Source organism: Lucilia sericata, unplaced genomic scaffold, assembly GCF_015586225.1.
Source record: "Lucilia sericata isolate MDLA Ls3-8-SP2 unplaced genomic scaffold, ASM1558622v1 Contig000029F_arrow, whole genome shotgun sequence".
Classification (NCBI taxonomy): domain Eukaryota; kingdom Metazoa; phylum Arthropoda; class Insecta; order Diptera; family Calliphoridae; genus Lucilia; species Lucilia sericata.
This window is the reverse complement of record NW_023994067.1, coordinates 58,885-73,828: the sequence shown is the minus strand read 5'-3', so window position 1 is coordinate 73,828 and position 14,944 is coordinate 58,885. Positions and strand designations below refer to the sequence as shown.

General features: G+C 28.6%; 1 long non-coding RNA gene across 1 annotated transcript in view; it reads left to right on the top strand.

Annotated features, from left to right (window-relative positions):
- The window catches only part of LOC119610984, a 107,610-nt gene that overhangs the window by 62,599 nt on the left and 30,067 nt on the right, over nucleotides 1-14,944 (top strand). The gene's annotated exons all lie outside the window — the stretch shown is intronic.

Sequence of the window (14,944 nt, the reverse complement as noted above, 5' to 3'; positions counted from 1 at the left end):
GGGGCCTTATATGGGGGGTAGGGTCAATTATTAACCGATCCATATACAATTTGAGAGAGAGATTTCGGCTCGCAAGAAACTAAGCTAGTAATAAGCGTTAAAGTAATTTTCTGAAGGGGACCTTATATGGGGGGTAGGGTAATTTATGGGCTGATCCTCAAAACTAAAAGGGTAGTGAGATTTTGGCTCGCATAAAACTGATGTACATATGTCGAATATCATCGAAATATGTATTAGTAATTTTATGCCAGTAATGAGCGTTACAGTCATTTTCTGAAGGGGACCTTATATGGGGTCAATTATCTACCGATCCTCATAAAATTTCGTAGAAAGATTTTCGCTCACATGAAACTTATTTATGCCGAATTTCATCGGTATACTCGTATTTTTAAAACAGTTATGCCCGTGAAAGCTGTTTTTCGGGGGTCCACTTGCATGGGGGCTCTCCGAAAACGTAGACCGATATTGCCCATTTTCAATAGCAAACAAACCATATCAATAGAGAATAGTTATATGTCTAGCTCATCGTGTTTTCAGCAGACAGATGGACGGACATGAGAACGAGAGAAAAGTTTTGTTTCCGTTAATAACACAATATTGGCTAGTGTGTGGTGATAGGGCCAAATTTTAGTTATGCCTCTAATGTACAATTGCATATCTACATATGGTAGTATGTATTAACTATTTACTGTAAGACAGAAAATTATTGAAACTGAAGCGTATTCTAAAATAATGGTCCTTCCACTAGCCATTTCAAGATAAACTTATGTAAATAGAAGATTTGCATGAATCGAAAACCGTAAAATATGGATTTGTATTATCCTTGAAATGAGAGACAAAAGTTATTCTGTGTCAACTGGCACTAAGGGTATAATTTTTGGTTATATCAAATTTTATAACTCACCATGCGTTTTAACTTTAAAGTTAATTTCGGAGGCTAGTCCCATATATTACATATGTATATACTTAGGTCAAAGCAGTTTAATGAAGACTAAAGACAATAATGGACCATGTTCTACATAATTTAAAATAGTGAGTAGTATCTTTAAAGCTTGTAATAAAAATCAGTTGTTACACTGTTCTAAGGTAATTTTGCGTTGTTGTCAACTTTTGTCATTGGTTGAATTGTCTTTTGTTTTTTTTTTTGGTATTTCTTATTATTAAACAAAATTAACAAACCAAAAATCACAAATATGCCTGACACGTGTGCAAAATAAAAACGTAAGTACTCATCAGACAACTAAGAAAAACTAAAAACCATATATGAAGATACGTACATACTACATTCATACTTGTGTAGACGTATAAATACATAGAAGAAATGAAAGAGGAAAAGTCGCAAATTAAAATTCATTGTATGAGTTTTGTGTTAATAAGTTGAATGAATTCTTTGCTTAGATGACCATCTAATAAACAACAATATGTCCATTTATGCAGCTTTATATGTACATATACATACATATGTACATGTGTGTGTGTTCGTATATGTAACTATAAGAGAGAGAAAAAAAGAAACAAATTAAACATGTTTATTACCGAGAGAAGATTAAACACAATACCAAAGAAAATAGCGACATCTTTCAATTTACAAACGTATGTGTTAAATTATTTAAGGACATCAAAGATTTCTATAACATTACTTAAGATTAAAAATAACTATTTAATTGGATAATAAAATAAGATGTTACGGTTTTATGTATAAAACTTGTGTCTAATACTACTTGGGTTTATTTACTAACGGCATTTTTTAATCAGGTGTTGAAGTTTATTGGGTGCAATAAAAAATATGTATAACAATTTCTTCACTGTATTTGATATCTTGTACTATTGTATTAGGAAGGGTATATTAGGTTTCTTTATAAAGTATACATATAATCCTTTTCTAAATCTGCCTGTCTGTCCATCCGTGTAAACCTCGTGATCAAAGTCGCTATTTTGAAGATAGTTCCATGAAATTTGGTACACGTATTATCTTTACAGATAACTTATTTTTCAATTAAAAGCTGTCAAAAATAATCCAAAATAAATTTTGGGAAATATTTGTTTTCTGATAGTTTTCATTGAGAAATGATTTTTAATGTCCTAATTACCGCAAAAGCGATTCTTAAAATTTTTTATATGTACTTAAATACTATTATGTCATTAAATATAATATTTACCTCTTACTATTAATTTTTAAATTAAGCCATTAGCAACCTTTCTTTTGTTAAATTATAATCTTTAATTATAATTTCCCTTTTAAGCTAATAATTATTTTTTTATGGCAAAAGGTTAAAAAGTCAATTTATTTGTTTTTTTCCAAAATCCATTTTCACTTTTTTGTAAAAACTCACACAATACATGTGTGTTTGAAATTACTAACAAGTAATTACTGAAAGTTTTTAGTAAAACACACCCACCAATATGCAAATTAAGTTAGCGGTTGAATCTAAAATATTCTACATAGTTACACACATACATATGTGTATGGAAATAGTAAAAAATCTCATACTTATTATTATATGTTTATACACTTTTTTGCATTTATATGTCGAATATTTAATGATACGGTACTTGTTGACATTTTACCCAGTAAGATTTTCAACAACTTTAAGGGATAAAATTTTAGATTTTAATTGGATTTTATAAAAAATCGATTCCTTTTGCCTTTGAATGAAAGTTATATTTGTATAGATTTTTTTAAGATATTTTAGTTTTGAGTTTAAAAATGGTTTTAAAGGCTTAGATATATTATGGTCTAAATATTATAGAATATTATCGGGCAGCTTTTTATTAACATAAATTATGTATATGGATCTAATCATGTATATACAAGTTGAGTTCTTGGACAAATTCGTTTTTAGTTAAGGAGTTTTGACAGCCTGTGGATAAAGTTAATGAACAAAATCAAAAAAACTCTTACGTCTTTATATACATACTTACCCCGATGGCCGAATATTTAGTCAATTCGTTTGCAACTGTGGAATCTTATTAGGTTTAAAGGCGACATGTCCATTTGTGCATTTGTCTTGGATTCGAACGGAACCTACCTAATAAAAGTTACAAAAATTAATTTCACCATAGCACAGTGGTATAGAAATAACAATTAAGAGTGTTATATTCGGGTGTGCCGAATTTTTAAGCCAATAAAGAGCTTTAAAGAAATTTCTGAAGGGGACCTTATATGGAGGGTGGGGTCCATTATGGCGCGATTCTCGTAGAATTCTGTACAACGATTTTGGCTCACCCAAAACATTTTTGTTGAATTTCATTCCTGTACTCCTGTAAGATAGTAATGATTAACGCTCATTTTCTTATAGAATTTGGTGGAGAAACTTTGGCTCGCATAAAACATATTCATGACGAATTTTATCGCTATACTCGCATTTTTAAGTCAGTAATTAACGTTAAAGTTTCAACAAAGATATTATATATATTCATGTCAAAATTTATCGCTATATATGATTTTTTAGACAGTTATGGGCGTTAAGGTCATTTTCTGAGGATGACCTTATATGAGTTATATGAATTATGAGCCGATCTTTTTAAAATTTTACAAAAGGATTAAGGTGAAATATCAAATGGATTATAAGTTTGGGAACTTTCTAGTGATTAAGTTTATAGTCTTTATACTAGTATTTAGCATCATTGAACACATAATAACTTAGGGATTAAACTTTAATAGATATATAATATAACGGATCTTTTATTATAACACCATTTACGATAAAGTAAAAAAAATCATATTATAGAAATTTTTTAAAATTACAAATGTAAAATTTGAACGGATATAGATATCGGAACAAAATTTTGGACATAATACATAGACCCAAGTCTTTTTAAAAATATACCGTTATTTTTGGCGATTTTTTTTTAAATTTAATATCCGAGGTGATCAAATTTGAGGGGCTACCCATTGGCCCTCATGCCCTCAATCACCTACAACTGTCATCAACTCGAAAACACCTCAGCTCTAAACATGTGAAATTTCATTGCGATATATCCAATAGTTTCAGAGATACCGAATTACATATTTCCAAAAATAAAAGTTTTTAAACCATTGCGTGTTAGCCTAGGAAGTGACAAATATTGAATAAATTTTGTTTTAGCAAATTGATTTAAATCTATTGATAAATACTCGAGACTTAAGTGACATGTTCTCTTTTTACGAGTGTACTTCACACTTGTATTTAAAAAAAAATACAATTATTTGCGTCTTATGTATATTTTTGCTATTCTTTCATTCATTAATTTTTCGAAATTACACAGGCTTGCTGAGGAAAGTTACGTGACATGTCACAGAGTATGAAAAAGATGTCAATTAACCGCCTCGTAGGACATCGCCATGTTAAAGCGACAGGTTCCTCCATATAAAGTGTCAGAACTAGAACCGTTTCCTATCACTTTAGAACTAGCGCGTAACAAGTTTCGTATCAGTTATGTAACTTCTATTTTGAAAACGATCCCATTTCTTCGTCAATAATCGCATTTTAAAATTATATTCTTACCCAGCCTACTCCAGTTTATTGATAATAACGGGTTTTCTTAATTTTATATTTAAAAGTGAAATTTAAAAATTTAATTTAGAATCGGAAATACAGTTTAGAAGTTCCAGAATTATTTACCACTTTTTTATTTCTATACCGCTATGCATAGTAGTATGGGGTATAAAAAACGCTCCAATATTTTTGCAAAAAATCTAATATGTGTAGGTGTGGTAAAAGTAGAAAGAGCTAGTGGGACACTTTGTCATTAGATTATAGTGCAAAACCAGAAAAAAGTAAAAGAAAAATTAAATGCAAATGATCTGGGGACTTATAATATTATGATTGCTTCTGATTAACTTAACGTATATAAAAGCAATATGGTTTCCACTAAATAAATGAAATTAAATATTTTGAAAAAATAGTAAAATATACATATTATGGAATAGTGCAGACATGAATAGAGTAATTTCCACCATATTATACAGGTTTGTCTAGATGTGCCTAACGTACATGTGATAATTTTCTAAGTATGTAATGGTATACAGGTATAGACTAACATTTTACAGCATTTTATTTCGACGATTATTTAATAAACATTTTTTTTCACTACAATTGAAGAAGGCAGGACGGTATAAAAGGAGAAAGCTTAAATGATTGAAAGAATTTACATATGCTAATATCATTTTACTTGTCTAACCATTTGCTGGTTTTGTTCTTAAACATACTACAAATATAGTTGTTGTCGTTATTATTGCTGTGGCTCATCAACAACAGTAACAGTCAGCAACCATGTGTTGTTTGTATAGTTTTCTGTTAGTATTTAGTTGAATAAAGTCGACGCTCGTTATGTGTGGTTTAAAGGCAAAGAATGTAGTCAATAGTACAATTTCAATTTGAGAGTGTTTGTTTGTATGTATGTATGTATGAATGTATATAGTACTATATGAGAGTGAGTATTTAGCAGACTGTTGCTTTTTTCTTCCGGTTCTTTTTTTATTCATCTTTTGTATGTTTTGTTTATCAACTTAATACTTCGATGGTTGTTGGTTTTGTTTAAAAGTCGAGCAGGCAAAACCTATTGTTTTAGGAGGGCCAATGTGAATAAAATTAAACTAAGTTTTTATCTAAAGCCAGGAAATAAGATTTGCAGCTTCATTAACTAACCAATGAACCTTCCAACAGAATTTCCGTTTGTTTATATATATTTCGGCATAATTCTCTATAAATAATTCGCCATTTAGAATGGTCCTAACATTTACACTTCTTTTCTTTACCTACATACATATGTACATATGTCGGTTTCCTTACTTCAACTCACGGAAGGCGGTATGTACTGAAATTTGCATTGGTAGTATTGAAAGCAGAGTGAGATAGAGAGAGGGGGAAGGGATAACTTAAGTGTTTGTAAACTACTTAATGGTGTGTAAATTTACATCTTTACCATTTAACCGTATTACCATTTTATAACAGCAGTACCTTTGGTTCTTTTACTGTTGTGTTGGTTTTTTTTTTGCTTCATACTAAAGCCAGTCTGAAATGGTAACGGTATATTAAGTTTATATGTTTATATTTAAATACATACAAAACATGTAAAACTGAAATTCTTATTAAACTACAATATGGAAAGTGGTAAAGAGTTTTTATTTTAAGTTTTGTAGTAAATTTTTGTATGAAATTGATATGAGGTGGCGCATATGTTTAAGTTCTTTATATAAATTCCTTTTTATATGGTTGTATACAGGGTGTGTTTTCCTATCAGAGTGTGTAGGTAAAGCGTTATAGTATAAGTATGTTCTAGTGTAGCGTTATAGTGTGTATCCTCATTTATTTTAATATATATTTGCAAACTGACTACTGACTGTATGTGAGTTTAAACTTTTAAGTTTAAACTTTAAAGACTAAGATCAATGAAGATAGAAAAGAAAATTAAGTTTTTAGTAGTCTGTCTGTAAAAAATTCCTGCACGAAAGGGTTGGTGCCATTTAATCAGAGAGAAGTTTTGGAAATTTTTACATATGAATGATCATAATGTTTTATAAATTAACAGTGATATGGGATTGATACTTTACTAAATATGCTTAAGTTTAGATAATAGAACTTTTATCATGAATATTGCGACAAAGTTTTATGCAAATCTGGTCGATAAAGAACCTCAATCAGTGTGACCAATTATTTAGGGATCTGCGGACGCTTTTTAAGGATCCGCGGCCGCCTTGTGGTTTTTCATATAAACAATTATATTGGTGTTCCCACCAAATATAAGTAATCCCAGATTTTCTCTCAATTGGAGCGTTTTTAAGGATCTACATTGGATTTTTTTTTTAACTTGGAGCATTACTAAGGGATCTACATCCGAGGGGGGGTGTTTATATTGGTTTTTTCTCGCCGTTTGCAACACATAGAAATATTGGTTGTAGACTCACAAAAGTATTCTAGGACCTTATTTAATTCTAGGACGATCTAGGCATGTCCGTCTGTCTGTCCGATTGGTTGATAATTGACCCTATTCCCCATTTAAGGTTCCCTTTAGAAAACGACTAATTCTCAGACCAAATTCGACAAAAGTGACTTTTATAAGAACAAAAACCTCTCTACCAAATTTGTTCCAAATCGGTTCCTGATTGTCCGTGCCCTCGTTTGCAACACATCGAAATATTGGTCGTAGACCCACATTTAATTCTAGGATGATCTAGCCATGTCCGTCTGTCCATCTGTCTGATTGGTTGATAATTGACCCTATTCCACATTTAAGGTCCCCTTTAGAAAACGACTAACTCTCAGACCAAATTCGACAAAAGTAAGTTTTATAAGAACAAAAATCTCTCTACCAAATTTGTTTCAAATCGGTTCCTGATTGACCGTACCCTCCATACATAAAAGATTAAATTATCAAGTAATAAAAATGTATGTATGGAAACGCGAAGACTTTAATGTTCATGAATTGAAGTATGTTTTAATTTGAGACAGTACTTAAAGGACATTTCATAAAAACAAAAGGATTTGCGTATTAACATCTTAAATAGTTTTGATTTAAGTACATACCGATTTAAATTTTTTTGTCCTTCTCATTTTTTCTCTAGATTTTTTTTTGCAGAAACATGATCATATTTTCAAGTTGTTATGTTGCATAACATTACGTAATGTTACATTTTATTTTAATTTTTTTTGTGTTTTGTACTTTATATTATATTTTATTTAATTAAGTTTTTCTCCATGGAATGGGTAACAAGGGATTTTTATCGTTTAAATGATGTTGTCTAGCAAATAAAGGAAATATACAAAATAAAAAATATGAGTAGGTTGTTACTTGCTTAGTATCTGTTTATTTTTCTTTCTATGTAATTGCACTAAATTGTGGCCTAGGGAACTTGACACTATAATTATTGAAAATATACCATCATACAAAGTTTCACAGACTTACATACTGAGTAAAAAGTACACTCATAATATGTGGGTTTAGATACTGTTATCATCAGTTTCATATGAGTGCATGTATGTGTTTAAAAATTTTTTATAGCTAGATTGTGTATCTAAGTGTATGTGTTTAATGTTTTAATGTCTGTGTTTATTAAAAATAATAAGAAGTGGTTTTATGAAAATTGTTTTCCAGGGCAGTTTAACAAAAAAGCAAAACTTGTTTAATTTGCTTAAACAAAACGATAATTGTTTAAGTTTGTAATTTTCTAATAAAAAATACATAATAGGTGACAAAACTATTTAACTAATTTCTAGTTGTTTAAAAACTAAATACCATTTTCTTTGAATCGCCATTTAGTGAAAATGTTTACAAGCAATTATAAAGAACACATAAATGTTTTTATATAAAAATACAAATTTTTTTACAAAATATCCGATTTTCACGCGGCACATTCACACTTACATACCTTAACCCAATTTTTTTTTAATTTTTACGTATTTGGTTTTCAAAGAATAATTTTGTCAGTGAGAAATTTTATTAAAATATTTTTTAATTTTGTATGAAATATACTCAAAAAATAATAATGATTTAAATAAAATTTTAGAAACTCTTTGTGTTCTTGCTTCGGGCTAAAATTATACAAATAATTTATACGATTAAACTTTTTTCAATTTCCGAAAAATTTTACTAATTGGTCATATTGAATACATACATATATTTCAAATTCAAAATTAAACCATTTCATTTTATAGCTTATAAATATATTTTATAAGTAGTTATTAAATTATGCTAATAATATAAAATTATAAAAAAATAAAATAAAAATTATTCTAATATATGAATGTGGGTATGTACATTAGGGTGTCCCGTGGACCACTTTTTAGTAGGAATACCTCATAAATTATGCATTTCAATGTAATAAATACGAGAAAAATAAAAAAACTATTTTTTTTTTTTGAAAAGGTCCTCAATTCCCTACCTGCCATTGAAAATCTTGATCTCAATACAATATGTTCAAAAAAGTTTGCAATCTTTTCGAATTCCTTAATTTTGAGCTTATCGCGTGAAAAATAATTAAAATTTTCGTTAATGTATTTCTGGTCCAAAAAGCAACCTCTCCAACCCACTAAAAATCATTTTGTGGATCAGAAAAAATTTTAAAATTATTTTTCCCGTAATCACCTCAAAACTAAGGAATTTTCGAGTTCCATTTCGAAAAAATCGAAAATATTTTACTTTTCAAAAATTATATTGAGATCAGGATTTTTAATCGCTGGTAGGGAACTGAGGGCCATTCCGAAAAAAATATTTTTTAGTTTTCTCGTGTTCAGTACATTAATACGCGTCGATTGAGTGGTATTTCTACATGAAATTCTTAAAAATACTGTTCCTCGGGACATCCTAATGTACATATGAATGTATGTTTAACAAATATAGTTATCTATAAATTAAATCAACTGAATTTTTATTTTGACAAATTACTAAACTTCTCTTTTTTAAATTTATTTATGTTTATATTTCTTCTTTTTTGTATTTTCAGGTAATTAAACCAAAATAATAAAATTATTGCAGATCTAATCAGGTATAAATAATTGACTTAATTTTAAATGAAAAAGAAGAAAAATCAAATTATGCAACCAACTAAAATACTACATAGATAAACGAAATATCGTATAAACGAATATTTTCTAATATTCAAATGTATGAAGGTTAAATAAAACTACTATAGTAACAACTAGAATCAAACAAATTAGAATTAATAATTTATATACATAAGCTTTAATGTAGCATAACTTAAGGCTAAAATAGAAATACATTTCCGTTGCTTAATACTGTTAATGTAAATTCATATGCAGATTTAGAAATTGGAATATGCTTTTAATTTTACAATAAGAGGAGTATACATCAAATTTAAGGCAATGTAAATTTGCTACAATAATTGTTTTAAAAAATACAGAGATGTGGCTTACATATATGATATAATAAAGCTTTTAATTTCTAATAAAGACCTTGGCAAAAAAAAAAAAATAATAATAACTAAACTTTTTTACTAATAATTTCTTATTTTATTTTAAGTATTTTGCCAATGACAATGAGTAAATTAAGTTGCACACCAGAAGATTAATTGTCATGTAGATATTAATATTAATTAAATTCATCTTAATACAACTTAACCCAATTCTAAAGAATAGTATGTATAATAAACGAAAAAAAAAAAATTGGATGTATGTATCTCACATTAATGCCAAATATATAGAGTATAATAGAAAAATTAACACCACTAGTAGAAAACATAAACGAATCCTTATTATGAGACAAAACTTTTATTCTTGGTACTTTTCCAATTACCTTGCTTAAGTCTCAGACGATAATTTAATTTCCTCTACTAAAACTTATAATTACATTCGCAAACATGCACAGAAAAGAACTTAAATACCTTTATATTAAAAATATAAATAGGTAAGCATATACATATGTATGAATTTATGTATATAAATATACATATGTGTATACTTACGTTTAACACATGTATGCAGACTAAATGTTCAGTAAGATGCTTATTAAGTCATTAATTAGTCTACACTGAAACTATAATATAACCCCCTGTCCCTTTACTTATGCTTTAATAATCCTGGCAACAACAGAAATAACAAATATAAAACTTAAACTAATGCAAAAGTTATATGAAAACAACAATATTTTTTTGTTGTTATTATATATATTATTTTTGTTGCTGGCTTTTTTGCTGTAGGACGGTAAACAACACTTAAGTGTTTAGTTTATGTCCAGAAAGAGTAAAACTCATATACATAAGTATATAAGTATAGGTTTTTTTTTAACAGGCCCACAATTTAATTAGGAGGGTATCATATTTAGACAACAAATAAACAAGAAAGTGTATGCATTAAAAAGCTTATATTTTCCATGGTTACCACCTTAATCCTACTAATAAATGTATAAAAATATTTGTTTGTAAACATATTCATATGTAGGTTACCATGAGTTTTTCTTAACAAATGTATCAAAAAATGTTTGCACATTCTTAGATTCTATATGTCTCTATGTATGTATATGTGAGTAGTATACATTAGGGGGCCCCAAAATTGTTAATACATATATATATTCTAAGGACCGTTTCTCCAAAATCTTTCTCCTGACAATAATATTTGGAAAACTGCATCATATATATTAGGATTTTTTTTTTTTAGATTTTTATGATCTTTTTCTTATTTTTTGCAAAGAAAACATAATCAATTTTGATATCATATGCAAGGTAGTTTTAAGCCTTCATTGGAAATTCCAATACGAAATTTGGACCAAGCGCCGTATCTCGTTACAGTTAGCGTTATTTTCCTTTAGGAAATTTGAAACTAGTGATACATTTCTATATGAAATTTAAAGCCAGTGATAAATTTCTATAGAATATTATAAAATCCTTTCTAGGGAAAATTCGGAGAACAACATGCTTGAATAAACTTCTCCAAACAGACGAGTCCTCCCTAATATACAAACATATGTATATATTTTTTTCATTTGATATATAAAAAAATGTGTCACTAAGAAAATAAAATTCTTTGTTGCTGTTGCGAAACAGCAAAGTTCGTTGTCTTCCACAGTAAATAGCAAAAATGGCAGTGGCATAGAGTTAAATATCTCATGTTAAGTACTTGACACACAAACAAATTGTTACATATATGTATTTATTAATATATAAAAAAAGGGAGAGCAAAACAACTAAAGGAAACAGAAAATGTATTCTAATCACATAAAATCGGTGTATTTATTACAATTGTGATTTTGTTATTTGCGGAAAAACTTCTTCAATTTTATTAAGTTAGAAATTATGGCCATATAAATATCATGTTAAGGTTAAATTTTCAAAGTTGGAAAGTTTTGGAAAATATCAGGAACGTAGCGTAATTAAAGTGACTTGAGGTTTTTATATAAATAATTTGAAATTCTTGATTTTAAATAAATAAAAGTATTTTGATGTTAAAAAAGTTTTACCTATGGAGATACATTAGGGTTTTTTAACTTTTGTTGAGCGACAAAATACCACAGCACTAAAAAGCTATTTTTGAAGTCAGTTTGGCGAAAAAAATTAGCGCACCGAAAGCAATTTCTAAAATGCATTTGTTCGTAATTTTTCTAAAATTATTTTAATTATTTTCATATAAATACCATTATCTAAAATATGAAAATATTGTAAAAAGTTATACCCTAATGAACATTCTAACATATTATTTAAACATTTTTTCATAATATTTATATTTTCAAATATCATTGAAGCGTATACTTAATTTTTATTGAATTAATTATTACGTATACGTACCTATATGCAAATCTGCGTAACAAGAAAGTGAATTGAAAAAATTAACAAGTTAGAGTGCTATATTCGGCTATGCCGAATCTTTAATACCCTCCACCAGCAAGATACTTTTTATTGAAACCCATCTAATTTTTAGATCAAGTATAATTTTACTCCAATAGGTGCGTTTAGGTGATTATAGGAAGTGGACTTTATATAGGAGCTATGAGCAAATAAGGGCCTATCCGGAAAAAAATTCGTAGAGTGATTTATTTAAAGAAAAAACATATAAGTGTCGAATTTTCTCAAGATAACTTTATTTGACAATGAAATATGTGCGTTTAAGTGATTCTCAGAAGTGGACCTTATATGGGAGCTATGAGCAATAATGGACCGATCTGAGAAAAAAGTGGTAAAATGATTTGTATGTACACAAAGCTTATTCAAGTCAAATTTTATTCCTATAGCTTAAGAATTCAATGAAATATATGCGTGTAAGTGATTTTCGGAAGTGGACCTTATATGGGACTATTCGGGAAAAATTTCGCAGAGTGATTTATATTTGGGCAAAACATGTTTGTGTCGAATTTTATCAAGATGGCCTTATTTGATAATGAAATATGTGCTTTTAAGTGATTTTCGTAAGTGGGCCTTATATGGGAGTTATGACCAATAATGGACCGATCCGTAAAAAATTTTGTAAAATGATTTGTACGTACACAAACCATATTCAAGTCGAATTTTATCCCGATAGCTTTAGAATTCAATGAAATATATGCGTTTAAGTGATTTTCGGAAGTGGACCTTATATGGGAGCTATGACCAATAATGGACCGATCCGTAAAAAATGTTGCAGAAAGATTTATATGTATACAACACAGACTTGTGTCGAATTTTATCCCGATAGCTTTATAATTCAATGAAATATATGCGTTTAAGTGATTTTCGGAAGTCGACCTTATATGGGAGCTATGACCAATTATGGGCCTATCCGGAAAAAATTTCGTAGAGTGATTTATATTTAGACTAAACATATTTGTGTCGAATTCTAACAAAATAGCTTTATTTGACAATGAAATATGAGCTTTTAAATGATTTTCGAAAGTGGGCCTTATATGGGAGCTATGACCAATAATGGACCGACTGAGATCTACGTTGGTAGTGTGATTTCTGTTCATATTATATTTGTATGTACAAAATTTGGTGTTGATACCGATATATTTGATTGAGTTATTAACGATAAACTAATTTCCGGGAATATATACCTTTGTATGGGGGCTATGGGAAATATTGGATCTATTGTAAAGATTTTGAACATAATTGATCACAGACATAAAAAAATAAAGTGTGACAAAATTCATCGCAATATCTTTGGTAGTTTCTGAGAAAACTTCAAAAGAATTATGAAAAAAACGTAATTTTTTTCGAGGTAGTCTGAAATTTTTACTCATAACTTTTTACGTTGTGAACCGATTTTGCTGATTTTCAATACCAAACTGCTTAGGATAATAATAAATATTTTGGCTGAATTTGGTTGATTTCCTTTACTTAGTTTTAACGTGAGCGTGTTTTACACAGACAGACAGACAGACGGACAGACGGACATAGCTAAATCGACTCAGAATTTCATAAGGACCCAGAATATATATACTTTGTTGGGTCTTAGATGAATATTTCTTGGTGTTACACACGGAACGACAAACTTATATATACCCTCTATCACCACTGATGGTGGTGGAGGGTATAAAAAATTTAAAATAATTTATACCTTATTTTCATGTTTTTATTATTTCAATAAAGATATTAAAAAAACACATATCTGAAATTTTAATAAAAAAAAATTAAGAATTAAATTGATAATATATTTGAGCACTGTAGTATGTGCTAGTCAAGCTAATTCCTAAGAGAACACCAAAAATAGTTCCCAATAAACTTACCCTCATTTTAAGTTTTTACAAATCAAAAAACTACAACAATGTCTATTAATCTTTTACATCATAAAAATCTGGCTCACAGTGAAAGTAGAACATGAAGAAAGATTTAAGTTGCACTATGAAACAAAAAAAAATGTATGTATAAATGTATTTTATTCCTTTTTGAAGAGTTTTACAATTAAATGCGTTTGCTGTGCTGGTTGTTTTCTGGTTTTTTTAGAACCTACTTTACAAAAGAAAACTTTATGCCATAAACCATGCTACAGATTTTATACTTATATGATTGCATTTATATATTAAAAAGAAAGAAAAAAAAAAAGAAATGTATGTGTTTTTATAGCCAGCCCTTTTTTTCAAATTTTAACACTAAGAAAAGAAATGAAATAAGAACAACCAACAACAACAATATCTTTTACTTATGCCAAAAACATAAAGTTTCAAAGTTAAAAAAAAAATATTTGGAATAACTAGTATTTGGTGCAGAAGAATTTTATATCAATTTTTCATAGTTCATGATTTTTTTGTGTTTGTGTGTCTTTTATTTTGAATCATATTTGAAGTAGAATGTTAAATTATATATAAAAAAACAAACTCATAACTAAAGTGTTTTAAATTTTAGAATTGTGGTTAAATGCTAAAGAAGCTGAAATATGTGCTTTAAATTTCTACACAGAGGGAAAAACAAATATACACGCCTGGTACCATATTGACGCCAAAGAGTTTATAAGTTTTCAATAACATCCGTTGTCAAAGTACATACATACGTACGACAACACTATGTAATGTTACTAACGCAACGTTGTCAACATTGCAACAA